The following is a 16,451-nucleotide window of genomic DNA, read 5'->3' on the forward strand; positions in this document are numbered from 1 at the left end:
TAAAATATCTTTAATCGGGAGAGAAAAAGAAAGATATTATCAGTCAGCATGTACCACTCCCAATGGAGATCGAGTAGCTGACATAGGAATGTCATTCAATCTCAAACATTCTATCATCACCAACAGTTATTTTAAGCCTTTAGGGGACAAGGTTAAATATTTTGAATGACTTGGAGACGCCAGTGTTGGACTGGCGTGGACAAAGTTAAAAATCACACAACACTAGGTTATAGTCAACAGGTTTATTCGGAAGCACTAGCTTTCGGAGCGCTGCTCCTTCATCAGGTGGTTGTGGAGAATAAGATTGTAAGACGCAGAATTTATAGCAAAAGTTTCCAGTGTGATGTAACTGAAATTACATATTGAAAAAGACCTGGATTATTTGTTAAGTCTCTCATCTTTTAGAATGACCATGCTGGTTTCAGTTTTTTTATATATAAATTGCAAATGTTTTATTTTAGAAAGTTACATTCTCAAGTGAACTTTAACAATTGGTGTCACGTCGGCACCGATAATGTATTGAAGATGTGAGTTTCCCTGTTTGAGGCTGTCTGTGCCACAATGGTCAGACTGTTTCTAATCTAAAAAACGGATTTACAGAATCTTACATGGATTCATGCAGTTTTGAGCAATGTAAAATGTAATACTGCAAGTACAAATTTACCCCACAAAAGGTTATGTGTGTGTGTGTGTGGCAAAGGGCAGGGGAGGGGTTATGAGTGTCTGTGAGAGAGTGTGTGTATGTATGTGAGTGTGAGTGTAAAGGGGTATAAGTCTGTGAGAGGGTGTGTGTGTGAGCCTATGAGAGAGGGTCTGCGTAAGTGTGTGTGTCTGTAGTAAAGTGTGTGTTTAGGAGTGTCTGTATGTCTGTTTGTCTGTGTGTGTATAGTGCAATGGGGTCACCTGTAGTATGACATGAACGCAAGGTCCCGTGAGGCCATCCCATGGGTAATGAATTTGGCTATTAGCCTCTGCTTGGCCACCTTTTGTTGTTACCTGTCCCGAAGACTGCCTTGGAGGACAGTCATTCGAAGGTCTGACGTCAAATGTCCCGGACCGCTGAAGTGTTCTCCAACTGGGAGGGAACACTCCTGTCTGTTGATTGTTGTATGGTGCCCATTCCAGTAGCCTCTGCTTGGTCTCACCAATGTACCAAGATTCAGGGCATCCTTGCCTGCAGCATATGAGATAGACAACGTTGGCTGGGTCGCATGAGTATTTTCTAGGAAAAAGTGAGGACTGCAGATGCTGGAGATCAGAGCTGAAAATGTGTTGCTGGAAAAGCGCAGCAGGTCAGGCAGCATCCAAGAAGTAGGAGAATCGACGTTTTGGGCATGAGCACTTCTTCAGGAATGAGGAAAGTGTGCCAAGCAGGCTAAGATAAAAGGTAGGGAGGAGGGACTTGGGGGAGAGGCGTTGGAAATGCGATAGGTGGAAGGAGGTTAAGGTGAGGGTGATAGGCCAGAGTGGGGGTGGGGGCAGAGAGGTCAGGAAGAAGATTGCAGGTTAGGAAGGTGGTGCTGAGGGTTCAAGGGTTGGGACTGAGACAAGGTGGGGGAAGGGGAAATGAAGAAACTGGAGAAATCTGAGTTCATCCTTTGTGGTTGGAGGGTTCCTAGGCAGAAGATGAGGCGCTCTTCCTCCAGCCGTCGTGTTGCTATGGTCTGGCGATGGAGGAGTCCAAGGACCTGCATGTCCTTGGTGGAATGGGAGGGGGAGTTGAAGTGTTAAGCCACGGGGTGGTTGGGTTGGTTGGTCCGGGTGTCCCAGAGGTGTTCTCTGAAACGTTCCACAAGTAGGCGGCCTGTCTCCCCAATACAGAGGAGGCCACATCGGGTGCAGCGGATGCAGTAAATGATGTGTGTGGAGGTACAGGTGAATTTGTGGTGGATATGGAAGGATCCCTTGGGGCCTTGGAGGGAAGTAAGGGGGGATGTGTGGGCGCAAGTTTTGCATTTCTTGCGGTTGCAGGGGAAGGTGCCGGGAGTGGAGGTTGGGTTGGTGGAGGGTGTGGACCTATCGAGGGAGTCACGGAGGAAGGTCCACACCCCTCGTCAGATTTTCAGCTCGCATGAGTATCTGCCATGTACATGGTGGGAGGTGTCCCCACGCGTAATGGTGGTATCCGTGGATTGTCCTGAAAGCTGGGCAGTTTGCTATGAGCAATGATCTGTTTGAGGTTTGGTGGCTGTTTAAAGGTGAGAGGTGGGGGTTTGGGGAAGGTCTTGGTGAGGTGCTTATCCTCATTGATAATGTGTTGCAGGCTGCGAAGAACATGGCGTAGTTTACCGGCTCCTGGGAAGGACTGGACAATGAAGGGTACCCTGTCGGTTGTAGCTCGGAATATTTTAAAGTATTAGGAACTGGGATCAGAATAGTTCAGTAGACTAGATTGATCAAACAGGTTCCAATTTTCATTTTTAAGCATCAAAAATTTGATTACAGAGCCACGCCTACTGAGTCTACAAGTGTCTTATTAGAATGAAAGGTACGTGTCATATTGGTTTGCAATGTAAGGCGATGTCAATAATGCGAGTTCAATTTCCACATTGATTGGCTAAGCACTCTCCTTCTTATCCTCTCCTTGCCTGGGGCCTGTTGACTCTTAGGTTAAACTACCAACAGTCATCTCACTGTAATCAGAGAACAGCCCTATGGCCTGGTCGGATTATGCTGACTGTACCTTTTATACTGGAAAGATGGATTACTAAGTATATCAATAGACAATAGATTTGAGTTTCGTTATTGGTAAATGGAGCTAATTATAATATTGAAATGTAAATCAACTTTATGGAAATGATTTAACTGAAAACGTATACTTATTACTTTTCCCTCATTTTTAACACATTGTTCCAACAGGTGATACCAGATGGCTCAGGGCCTCTGTATCATCCCTGATTCAGAAGGGTGGGGTTTGAAATAACTATACAGAGGCTAGTATCCTGTCACCAAGTCACCCTTTATTTACATGTACACAGTACACTGGCTGTGGCCAGTCAGCTCAGAGGTCATCTCTCGAAATGAGATTAAAAATCTTCTGTTAACATCGGTCAGCCAGGGCTTTCCTGATTGGGGTTGTGAACCTGAGCCAATCAAGTCAATAAGATCCAGCTGGTTCCAATCACTATATCCCTCCCCTCTAAGTCCAAAGATCTAAGCCTGGTCTTTCTATTGTAGCTTTTCTCACAACATTCTTGTCTCAGGTCTGCTTCCTCTGATGCGGATCTGACACAGGACCGTAGCCAATCTCTTGCGACTGGAATGTCTGGGGAGGGTTTCCTCCTCTTCTTCTGGTGGTAACGGTATTGAGACGGCATCCAATTCAGACTCTGATGTTTCCTTGACTCGAAACAGAGGGGGAGAATCTACGGTTTCTGACAGGCTTCTGGCTATTCTGATGGGCCAGGAATGTTTTGCTCCTGTCCATTTGAGGGTAACAGCTTTTGGGTGATCAACGTGTTTGTTCAGGCCTGTATCACCAACCTGAACCTGACCTCGTATCAACCTCACCTCATGTCTGGTCAGGGCCATTTCCATGATTCTGACACCAAACGTCATCCCTGAATTAAACTGTCAATCTTGCCTAGAGGAAGCATGAGGCAGGCATTGGTGTTCCTGCTGCCATTTCACCGTCCCCTCCTCCCCCAGGTTGGAAATATCAAGTTTAACTTGGTGTGGAATTTTCTCCCCATCAGCAACACTGCTGGAACTATCCCTGTTGTTGCATGAGGGGTAGTACAGGTTGAGACAGTTTGGTATCAAATGGTGCTGTGGGCTGCTTCTTTAAGCGTGTGGACCACTCTTTCCACTAGACCATTGAATGATGGATGGTATGGAGCTGTCCTTATATGCTAAAAGCTATTTGACTTTAGGAAATATTCAAATTCCTTGCTGGTAAATGATGCTCCATTGTCCATGACCAATACTTCTGGGAGTCCATGTATCACAAACGATGCTCGCAGCTTCTCAACCGTCATCTCTGAGTTTACTGAATAAACTTTATGCACACCGACCACTTTGAATGGGTATCCACAATGACCCAGGAAGGTAAAGCTCAGGAAAGGACTGGCATAGACGACATGCAACTGAGTCCAGGATTTACCTGCCATTCCCACAAATGTAGTTATGCTGCTAGTGACAGTTTTTGTCCATGTTGGCACTCTAGGCACTGTCACACCAACGCAGCTATGTCAGCATCTAACGCTGGCCACCAGACACAGCTTCTTGCTAGCATCTTCATCTTGGAAACCTCTGGATGACCCTAGTGGAGTTCAGCCAGTATCTAGTGGCAACCTTTACTCTTGCTCTCTGTAGTAATATGCTGTCCTCTACAGTGATCTCGTCAGGCTGAGTCCAGAAAAGTTTCAATCCTAGTTGCAATGGCCCTTCTGTTTCCCACATTACTACCAGCTGTTTTAGTTTTGCTAAGACAGGATCTTTTTCTGTCTACAGTTGGATATTATCAGCGGTGACTGGAAGGATGTCCAGGAAGTTTAAAAACAAAATAATACTCTTCTTGGGAAGGGCACCATCAGTGGAGTATCTGCCAGTGAGAGGTGGCTCAAAACATCCACATTAGTCACTTGGCTTCCTGGATGGTGTTCTAACGTGTACCTATACATGCTGAGAATAAGGGCCCAATGCTGAATTCTACAAGAAAATATGGGCCCCACCATCTTGTCTTCCTTCAGTAGCCCTAGCAGAAGTTTGTGATCTGTTAGTATGACGAGGTCTCTTCCATAAAGGTACTCATGGAACTTCCTTACACCAAAGATGACCACCAGACCTTCCTTCTCTATCTGGACATATTTGCGTTCAGCATCAGCCAAAACCTGGGAATCATACGCTAATTGGTGTTTCTCTCCATTCTTACTTGCGGAACGTTTCAGAGAGCACATCTGGGACACCCGGACCAACCAACTCAACGACCCCGTGGCTCAACACTTCAACTCCCCCTCCCACTCTACCAAGGACATGCAGGTCCTTGGACTCCTCCATCGCCAGACCATAGCAGCACGACAGTTGGAGGAAGAATGCCTCATCTTCCGCCTAGGAACCCTCCAACCACGAGGGATGAACTCAGATTTCTCCAGTTTCCTCATTTCCCCTCCCCCCACCTTGTCTCAGTCAAATCCCTCGAACTCAGCACCGCCTTCCTAACCTGCAATCTTCTTCCTGACCACTCCGGCCTATCACCTTGACCTCCTTCCACCTATCGCATTTCCAACGCCTCTCTCCCAAGTCCCTCCTCCCTACCGTTTATCTTAGCCTGCTGGACACACTTTCCTCATTCCTGAAGAAGGGCTCATGCCCGAAACGTCGATTCTCCTGCTCCTTGGATGCTGCCTGACCTGCTGTGCTTTTCCAGCAACACATTTTCAGCTCTGATCTCCAGCATCTGCAGTCCTCACTTTCCCCTTGTTCCTCTCCATTGAGCCACCAGTGAGCCAACAGCACCCCAATACGGGTGGTATGATGGCTCAGTGATTAGCACTGCTGCCTCACAGCACCAGAGAACCGGGTTCAATTCTCGCCTCTGGTGACTGTCTGTGTGGAGTTTGTGTACATTTTCCCCATGTCAGTGTCGGTTTCCTCTGGGTGCTCCGGTTTCCTCCCACAATCCAAAAATATGCAGGTCAGGTGAATTGGCCATGCTAAATTGCCCATCGTGTTCAGGGATATGTCGGTTAAGTACATTAGTCAGAGATATTTCGAGAGTAATAGGGTATGGGAATGGGTCTGGGAAGGTTACTTCTCGGAGGATCGGTGTAGATTTATTTGGCTAAATGGCCTGTTTCCACAATATAGGGTTTCTATGATGATATGATACTGTACAGGTCGGCATCTCATGCCAACCCAATTTTTCACCTCAAAAAGTAGTAGACCAACATCTTAGATGGTGATAGCTGCTTTTTCACTTTTGTAAGGGCTATGCCTTGGACAAAGAATTTCCAAGGCTGACCCTTTTTCAGTAGCAGGTGTAAGGGTGCCAAAATGGAGGCCAGGTTACATATAAATTTTCCATAATAATTGGCTAACTTGAGGAAAGACCTAAGCGCTGGTACAGATGTGGGATCCTGGGCTCCTTTAATCGCCTTCACTTTATCTTCCAATGGGTGTCACCCAATTTTGTCAACTTTATAACCCAAGTAGCTGGAACATACATTTTTCCTGTCTCAGGTGTATGCCTGCTTTGGAGAAATGTTTAACGCTATGTCCAAGTTCTCCAAGTGCTCTTTATTGGTCTTCCCTGTTATTAGTACATCATCCAGATAAGTGGCAAGTCCTTGAAAAATGTTCTCCATGGTCCATTGGTGAAGTGTGCAGGTTGATGATACCAAATGGCAGTCTTGTATATTGGTATAAAACTTTATGGGTATTAATTGTAGCATACTTCTGTGACTCCTCATCCGGTTGCAATTGTGGTAGGTGTGGCTCATTTCCAGGAGAAAGTGAGGACTGCAGATGCTGGAGATCAGAGCTGAAAATGTGTTGCTGGAAAAGCGCAGCAGGTTAGGCAGCATCCAAGGAACAGGAGAATCGACGTTCCGGGCATAAGCCCTTCTTCAGGAATGAGGAAAGTGTGTCCAGCAGGCTAAAATAAACGGTTGGGAGGAGGGGCATTGGAGATGCGATAAGTGGAAGAAGGTCAAGGTGAGGGTGTTAGGCTGGAGTGGGGTGGGGGCGGAGAGATCAGGAAGAAGATTGCAGGTTAGGAAGGTGGTGCTGAGTTTGAGGGATTTGATTGAGACAAGGTGGGGGGAGGGGAAATGAGGAAACTGGAGAAATCTGAGTTCATCCGTTGTGGTTGGAGTGTTCCTAGGCGGAATAGTGGCTCATTTTCAGCTTTGTAAAGGACAGAGTCAAGATTAGAGCGGTGCTGGAAAAGCACAGCAGGTCAGGCAGCATCTGAGGAACAGGAACATTGACGGTGGACAGTGTCTCTGCCAATGTTGCACATACAAGACCTCTATGCGAGGAATTGGATTTTTATCGAGATGCAAGAAGCATTTTTACAGTTTGTGTTAAATCCACTCCACACACACACACACACACACACACACACACACAAACTGAGCCATCAGGTTTCACTGCACTAGTTTGATGAATCCTTCCCTCTCCAGACTCCTGATTTCCATTTCAGATTTAGCCCAAAAGGCAAATGTCACCAGGCCAGCCTTGCAAATTCTCAGAATTGTTTCCTAGTCAACATGTAAAATGGCTTTAGCCCCTTTGATAGTCCCAAGCCCTTCCTCAAAATCTCCCAAATATTTAATTAGGGCTTCACTAAGGCAGCCATTTTCTAATCAAAAAATGTTCAGCCAATCTGGGTGAATCTTTCTCAACCAATTCTACCCATTAGGTTTGGGCCTGAGCCCTTTACTACCACCAGTGGTAACTGCACCAACTGCTTCTCATAGGAGACAGGAACCTTAATCTGCAACGGTTCCCCAGTGTATGTGCTCAGTCTGGCTGAGGTCTTGAGCAAACTTAAGGGTTTGAGTCCAGACCAACTCTTGTTAAAGACGGACTCTGCAACCACAGATACAGCTGCACCAGTATTGACCTCCCTGGGAATTGTGTGATCATTTAACCAAAAATTAATATTAATTTGGTCCAATTTGGATGTCAATAAGCAATTTAATTGATATCGATACGTGGGGGAACCTTCCAGGTGTACACTCTCCTGGATACCAGCCTATGAGATTTTTTACTCAAGTCAGGCTTTGTAGGACTTCTTTGCTGTCTCGAGTCTGCATACTGGCAGCAACTCCAATGGCTTGCCGGCCCAAATCCTGAAGAACATTTTGTTACTTGGCCGAGGCTCGGCTTTGTTGTTCTCTGTTCAGTTTATGTCCTGCATGAGGCTCTGCAATTACCTACATTCAAGTGGTGTTCCTCAAGTTCAGTCGGATAGGTGAGGGAGTCCATTTCCATTGGGATGTTATTATCTCCTATGCTCTATCTGCCACAGTTTCTAATGACAAAGACAGTCGTACTGCCTGTTGGAAGACCAGTTGAGCTTCAGCTAGAGGGCACTTCTGTTTGGTTATGTCATTAGTCCCACATATCAAACATGTCTGTCAGCATCTCATTCAGGGTTAGCCGAAAATCATGGCTTTGCTAGTCATCTCAGCCTTGTCAAAAATCCTGATATGGATTTCCCCCAGTTCTCTAACAGCTGAATAAAACCAGTAGCATGTCAAAGTTAGGGGAGGTTTGGTATCGCAAGATTCCTTAACTAACACTGTCAGCTCTTGAAAGGTTTCAGTGTTTGGTGCCTTTGGGAAAGTTATGCCCCTATAACTGAAATGGCTGCAGGTCAACAACCAGTTAGAAGGGTTACTCGTTACTTTTCATCTGCCCCAATGTCATTTGCCCAGAAAAAAAACTGCATTCTTTCTACATACTGGGCCTAGTCTTTGACTGCAGGATCAAACAAGTCAAACATTTCAAATAAAGGCATGATACCAGAAATGTTTAACCCAACTCCAAGATAAGTGTTGCAAGCGAATGTTTTTCAGACATGTATTGTTTTCTCCCGTCATCACCGAAGTAATCACATAGAGGCTGGTATCCCATCACCAAGTCACCCTTTATTGACTTGTGCACAGTACACTGGTTGTGGCAAGCCAGCTTGGATCCCTTCCCCTGATCTGAGGAGATTCTATATCTCCTGTTAATTTTTTTTTACACTGGCTACGTAGCCAGCCAACTCAGAGATTAGTTCTTAAAAAAAACAGTAACACACTGGGCTGCGTGACCAGCCAGTTCATGGATCAGTTATTGAGTACAACAGTAACTCACTGGGCTGTTTGACCAGCCAGTTCATGGATCAGTTACTGAGTACAACAGTAACACACTGGGCTGTTTGACCAGCCAGTTCATGGATCAGTTATTGAGTATAACAGTAACACACTGGGCTGTTTGACCAGCCAGTTCAGGGATCAGTTACTGAGTACAACAGTAACACACTGGGCTGTGTGGTCAGCCAGTTCATGGATCAGTTATTGAGTACAACAGTAACACACTGGGCTGTGTGGTCAGCCAGTTCATGGATCAGTTATTGAGTACAACAGTAACACACTGGGCTGTTTGACCAGCCAGTTCATGGATCAGTTATTGAGTACAACAGTAACACACTGGGCTGTTTGACCAGCCAGTTCAGGGATCAGTTATTGAGTATAACAGTAACACACTGGGCTGTTTGACCAGCCAGTTCATGGATCAGTTACTAAGTATAACAGTAACACACTGGGCTGCGTGACCAGCCAGTTCATGGATCAGTTATTGAGTACAACAGTAACTCACTGGGCTGTTTGACCAGCCAGTTCATGGATCAGTTATTGAGTACAACAGTAACACACTGGGCTGTAGCTAGCCAGCTGAGTCAGTCCCCCTGAACTGAGGAGATTCCTAAACTCTTGTTAATTTTTTAAAAATTCATAGTTAAACAAAACTAATTAAATAACAGTAACAATACACAAAAGAAATAGGGACACAACCATAAAGTGTCTGAAATTTCACAAAACAAACAGCATTACATAAAATACATGCAGAATTTTATCACCTGTTAGTATTGATCATGTAGGGCTTTCCTGATTGGCCCAGGTTAACAACTCCAATCAAAGGTCTCATAGTCAACTAGATCGAGATGGTTCAAATCAGTATAGGCTTCAAGTCCCATAATAAAAGTTTAGGCATGTACTGTCACAAACTCATCCAATTTTCCCAATCGCAAGAGTTTCCTTTAATCCTTCCATCTATCCCAGCTCTCACCATAGGGTAAGATAGCCATGATACGTGACACTCACTGTCAGCCTCTGGGCCATGCAATTTGTCCCCACTCCCCATAAACCTCCGACCCAGAAGATGGCCAAAAGGATGGGGACACATTGGAGGAGGTGCAAATTCAATTTACTATATTAGGATGATCACATTTTCTGAATTGAATTCAGTTTACACAGAATGGAGCCTAGCAAAGTAGCCAAGAAGGATAACATAGTTTAAGGTGCATCTTGAGGGAAAATTCTTTTAGCACACTATATATTCTAACAGTACTACATATAAATAAAAATGCAAAACAAATATGCACATAATTACTACTGATTTGATGTCACACTGTTGATACAGGTTCAGAATCCACTTATAAATCCACAATAAACTGTTCAGGAAGTCAGGCTGAAGATAACCTAGTCAGTGATGGCTGAACTTTGCCTGAGGAAATCTGCAACAGAATTTGAACTAGCATGTACTGCTTTATGTTAGATGCTACCTTTATGCTATTTTATAGGTGTCCTGCCTCCACTTAATTTGGAAAATACAAATCAGCACAATGAACATAATACAGATGTTTCTCTTTGGGTTGGTCATCAATCCAGGAAATATCTTAGAAGTTGGCTGTGCATGCAGCAATTACATGTTTCTGACCATTCTAAATCACTAACATTGAATCTCAAATTGTGCCTGTGTTTTGTGTCGTATACATCATATCTGTATTCAGTCAATGTTGTAGCTATGGCAACTGCTGTACTGCTGCACCATTTGTGTTATCGTTAACGGCAATAGTAGCAAGAATAGAAGTATGCTGGGTATTTCTCTCCAAATATGCATTTATTATTGAGACGTCTAGTAGATATCTTTTTCCATAGTGACCTATAGTACATACTATACCTTATTCAATAATTAGTAGGCATGTTTCAACATGAGAAATTTGTAAAAATGGAAATTTGGGAATGAGCTTTATGAATTGGGAATTATTCTGTCGACATTTTCTGTCTTGGGGTGCTACATCTCTTGGGGTGGTCACTGGTAAAAATGGATATATCCTCACCCCAGAATGATTGTCAGCTCATATCTTTCAGGACATATCAAACAGCTGGAGCTACTTTCTCTAGAAAGGAGAAGACAGAAGTTTTAGCTATTATATAGGTTGTTAAACGTATGAATGAGTTTGATTAAATAGAAGTTGAGAAGATGTTGCCCCTGCAAAAAGAGTAGGAGCCAGAAATATAACTTAATGCATAAAATTCTCATTGAGAATTAAAGAGAAATTCCATCCCCTTCTCCCCCCGCTCCCACCCAGCAAGTGTTTAGAATGTGGAAATATAGCTACATGTATTTAAGGTGAAGCTAGATGAATTTAAGGGAGAAAGGAATGGAAAGGAATGCTGAGAGAGATTGGACGAAGGACGATGGAAGGTGGTTCACATGGTGCACTAAAACCAGTGTGGAGCCCCTGGGCAAACTGAACTATTTATATGCTGTAAATTCTTTGTAATGCTTTATAAATTAGGTCTGGCACCTGGGGAATTGAAGGGATTCCATTCTCTATCTCAGGAAGTGCTGATATGAAATGCAACACCCCCTGCTGCTGCTATAGCTTCAGTCAGCTCAAGGGCTGAACCTGAGAATTTCCTGTTTTTAAAGATTTAAGCTTTTTTCTCTTTGCAACTATCTGGCAGAGCAACATGATTTGAAAATGCTTCCTTCTTTGCATGAAGATTTCTAAACACTTATAGTTAGCATATTTTGTAAAGCAAATCAAGGGAGAACTACGGTTTATGTGCTTGTTGCTATGCCAACTGAAACAATCAAATAATTCCTTCTGTCCAGTGGTACTTTACATCCTCACAATTCAATGCATTCAGGTGAGGAATTTAAACCTTGATAATATGTACTGTGTTTTTTTTTATTTTGTACTTACATTTACTGGCTTGTGTCTCTCAATTCCATTCAAAGAACATTCCAAAATCCATACTGGTACCTTTTCCCTCAGCAACTGATGAACAAATGCAAAATTAAGAGGTCCCTAATCAGCCCTGATTCCAGAATACGTCCATGAGGTCTTGCCAGCTACAATCAAAGCCCTTTAACTCAGGTCAGGTGCTGTTTAACCAAGGCTGCCTAATTCTTGCCTCGTTTAGACTTGCAGGTAACTCAGCTTTGATTATCTGGTTGTTTTTACGGAATTCCTGTGAGCCAACTATGAATGGCATGTGGGACAATGTATTAACACGTTGCCTCCAACCCTTTTGAGTTTCAAGATACCAAAGCAACTAATTCCATCCCTAGACTATCAAAGAATTTAAAAAGTATATCTTTACTAAAGCAAAATGAAATCTTATCAAAATTGTTGTCCTTGCACACAACAAAGTAAAAATAGCATGTAACTTGTTTCTCTACACTGAAGTGTCTGCATAATACTCATCTGTGAAACTAGAGCAACAACAATGCAGTAAATGCCAGAACTGCTTTAATACATCTATCAACTTCCAGCAGGTTTTTCTGAAAGGTAAAAGCTCTGTAAATTGTACAGGGTTTATTCAGAACACAATCATTATTATTGTAACTTGCATTTTCAAAGTCAAAATATCATTGTTCAGACATTAGTTGGAGCAATCTGCTCAGATGAGAAGGAATGCGACAGACACCTGAAGGTGCTGAAAGATGCCCTTGTAAAAACAGAGTATGATTCTCAACTTATCGATCGTCAGTTACGATGTGCCACAGCAAGAAACTGTAATGACCTCCTCAGGAGATAGACACGGGATGCAACCGGTAGGGTGCCCTTTGTTGTCCATAACTTCCTGGGAGCGGAGAAACTGCGTCATGTTCTTCACAGCCTGCAACACATTATCGATGAGGATGAGCACCTAGCCAATACCTTCCACGTGCCTCCACTTCTCGCCTTTAAACAACCACCAAACCTCAAGCAGACCATTGTTCGCAGCAAACCGCCCAGCCTTCAGTACAACATCGACCACAACACCGAACAACACTGTCATGGCAACCACTGCAAGACATGTCAGAGTGTTGACATGGATACCACCATTACATGTGGGGACAGCACCCACCATGTACGTGGCAGGTACTTACAAGACCCGGTCAATGTTCCCTATCTCACACGCTGCAGCATTGGCGAGACCACACAGATGCTATGACAACGGATGACTGGACACCATGCAGCAATCACCAGACAGGGATGTTCCCTCCCAGTCAGGCAACACTTCAGCGGTCAGGGAGATTTGATCTCGGATCTTCAGGTGACCATCCTCCAAGGTGGACTTCAGGATACGCAACAACACAGAGTGGCCAAGCAGAGACTGATAGCCAAGTTTGGTGCCCATGTGAATGGCCTCAAATGGGACTTTGGGTTCATGTCACACTACACACACACACACACTCACACACACACAGACACACGCACACACACTCACACTCTTACATACTCACACACTCACGCAGATCCTCTCTCAAACACATGCTCACTCTCATACACAGACATACATCCCCCACACTCACACTGTCTCACAGGCTTATACTCCATCACATTCATGCACACACACACAAACACACACTCATGCGCATTCATATTCACATGCACACACACTCTCTCTCTCTCTCTGACTCTGTCTCTCTCTCTCTCTCTCTCTCTCTCTCCCTCTCTCTGGCATGCACACACACACACACGTATAAGTCTATGGGGTGAATTTAAATTTGCAGAATTGTATTTGCAGACATATTCTATTTTGCTCAAAAAGCATATAATCTCAAGGCAGTCAATGCAAGCAGTCAATCCATGTAACATTTTTTAAATTCCTACTTTGGAAATAGAACCAGTCTGACTCAAAACTGGGATACAGACTCTAACCTCATACCTTTAATGCATTGTCTGAGCTGAGTTGTCACCTATTTTTACAAACCTTACATTATCTTGAGAACGTGACTAGGAAGAAATTATGGAATTTACATATTAATGAACCAAAACCTGCAACCCATTCTAAAAGATGAAAGACTTAACAGCAATCTAGGTTTGTTCATATATGGTTTCAGTTGCATGACACTGTGATCTTTTGCTATAAATTCTATATCTTACGACCCTGCTCCACAGCTACCTGATGAAGGAGCAGCGCTCCAAAAACTAGTACTTTCAAATAAACCTATTGGACTATAACCTGGTATTGTGTGATTTTTAACTTTGTCCACACCAGTCCAACACTGGCACATCCATATCTTAGTTGGAGCAACAGGGTTCCAACAGAGAAGGGTGGATACTGGTTTGGGGAGTGGGGAAGGGACACCCAGATGCATCCACTACTTAAACTTTCCTGGTACAGATTTACCTGCAATCCTGACTAGATAGGATATGTCTGCTGGTCTTTTCTTCCATTAGCAACAAAAACAGAAATGTAAAATGGACAGTGAAAAATAACAACCACATCATGTTCTATGAATAGTCATTTCAGATTGCCCATGGACTTGATCTTGCTAATTTGAAGTATGAGCTTTACATCCAGAAGCATATCACTACCCAATGGACAATGTACTATCCTGTTGCTAAATTAGACCTAGCCAGTCCGATTGTGGCTGTACGTCACATGTTGAGGTCATCTTGACTGGATAGCAAAGATCTTATGATACTCCTTCAAAGAGAAAATAATTATCGCATTATGTTATGTTAACTAATTACAAGTGTCAATCAGCTTAAATACCTTCTCAGCCTCAATGGAGTCAGTCACTTCCAGAAACAGTCTGAACTATTCATAGCTGCACTGGTTCTGCAACTAGATACACAGATTACTAAGATCTATTAGTAAAGTATAAAGGGTGAGAGAATTGTTTGCAGTTACAGCTAAATGACAAGAATATAAAAGGGGAAAAGTTTTGCTACAGCTGCCAAAGCTCTAATTAGACCACACATGAAAAATTGTGTATATTCTGGGAACTACACCTGAGAAAGTACATATTGATTTGGATTGTCGATTTGTGAGGAAAAGGATCCTGACATTTGTTATTGCTCCTTGTCTGAGTCTAAGGACAATTTCAAGTTCAAAGAGCTATTCTCTTTATTTCCTCACCAAAGAATGTATGATGTCATTAGATTAGGTGGATCTTAATGTAATCTCCAAGATTATCCCTTTAAGTCCATCACCTTATATAAAATCTTTCCCCAAGCTTTATTGGCCCCAAAGTTACATCTGTATATTCACCTATAATCACATTTTATCCTATTCCATTGCCTCCAAATCTTTGATTTCACAAATTCAGGTGATCTGGAGGTTTCACAATTCTTCCATCAGAAATTCTCTTTGGAATTGGAAGATTGGTAAGTGTTTGGCTTGAGAACTGTTGACCTTAACTGTGATTTTGGCTTTGCTCTTAAGAGTGTCTCTCCACTGGACAGCTTTCAATCTCTTGGATGTCCTTTGAAGAAGACATTGTTCCATTAATCCAGCTGCTTGGTCCATTATTGTCTCTTGAGGACAATTGATCTCCTGAATTTCTTTCATAGAGGAACTCTTTTTCTGCTGAATCGACTAGTTGCCCCAAAATTACAACTGGGGGAACCTTTAATCTCATGAAAGAGTATGCTGCTTGGAAGAAATGTGTATTTTATCTTTGCAGTGCCCTGTACTTCTGAGATAGGTCATTTCTTCGATTTGACCATGTCCTGAATCTGTGAACATTGGACTTGCTTTCATGGAGTTGTATGTAGCTCATCTTAATTTTGAGCAAGCAAATCTTTATTTTCAATTTGCTGATGTTAAAGTATATAAACTGCTCACTTAAATCTATTGATTCATTTGAACTTTGTCATTCACCCTCTGTGGTCATTGAATTAACATGCCAGACATTTCCCCCTCCTCAGTACTGAAGAACTGCTGCTTAGCATTATTTTGGTCATTATGCTGATAATTCTGCTTTGAAAGACAATAAATTGAAACATCCCACTTGAGTATGGCATCTTAACATTTGACATCAAATTCAAACCTATAATAACTGTGTGTTTTGTAGACAGTTTTACTGTCACAACAACTTCAGTGAAAAATTTCTTAATTGACTCAATGGAATTGTACTGTCAATCTTTGCTCCTGCTCATGAAATCTGCTGATTTGTGTCGTCTGAAGGTTCTTCAGTGATCATAGGAATGGAAAACATTTCCACCACTCCTGCATAGTTGCAAATTTCCTTCCTGTTGACAGCATGGAACAATTTTATTATGCTAACATAGGTAATGTCAATACGTTCTTTCTCACAAATCTCTGGAGTAGTGAGTTCCAGACATTTACAACCTTCTGGGAGAAGAGGTGCCTTCAAACCTTAGTTGTAAATGAGTGTCCTCTTATCTTGATGCTGTGCTGCTAATTTGAGATTCTCCTTCTAGTGGAAACATGAGCTCAGCATCTAAATTGTCAGAATCTTGTCTTCAATAAGATCATTCCTTATTTTTGTACACTTTAATAAATAAACGCCTAATAAACTGCTAAATTGCTCTCGATAAGTCAATCCCATCATCCTAGGTATCAGCTGATTGAATCACTTCTGAAATTTTCCAAATCCAGTAAATCCTTTGTTAAATATGGCGATCAAAATTACATATTCCAAGTATGGCCTCACCATCTGCCTGTACAGCTGTTGCTGCTGTATAGTTGTTACAGGATATTCCT

The 16,451-nt window shown here is 42.9% G+C and overlaps 1 protein-coding gene across 1 annotated transcript in view; it reads left to right on the top strand.

Annotated features, from left to right (window-relative positions):
* LOC140468127 (breast cancer anti-estrogen resistance protein 3 homolog) overlaps positions 1-16,451 on the top strand; it is a 45,559-nt gene that overhangs the window by 151 nt on the left and 28,957 nt on the right. The gene's annotated exons all lie outside the window — the stretch shown is intronic.

The sequence above is a fragment of the Chiloscyllium punctatum genome, chromosome 46 (assembly GCF_047496795.1).
Source record: "Chiloscyllium punctatum isolate Juve2018m chromosome 46, sChiPun1.3, whole genome shotgun sequence".
Classification (NCBI taxonomy): domain Eukaryota; kingdom Metazoa; phylum Chordata; class Chondrichthyes; order Orectolobiformes; family Hemiscylliidae; genus Chiloscyllium; species Chiloscyllium punctatum.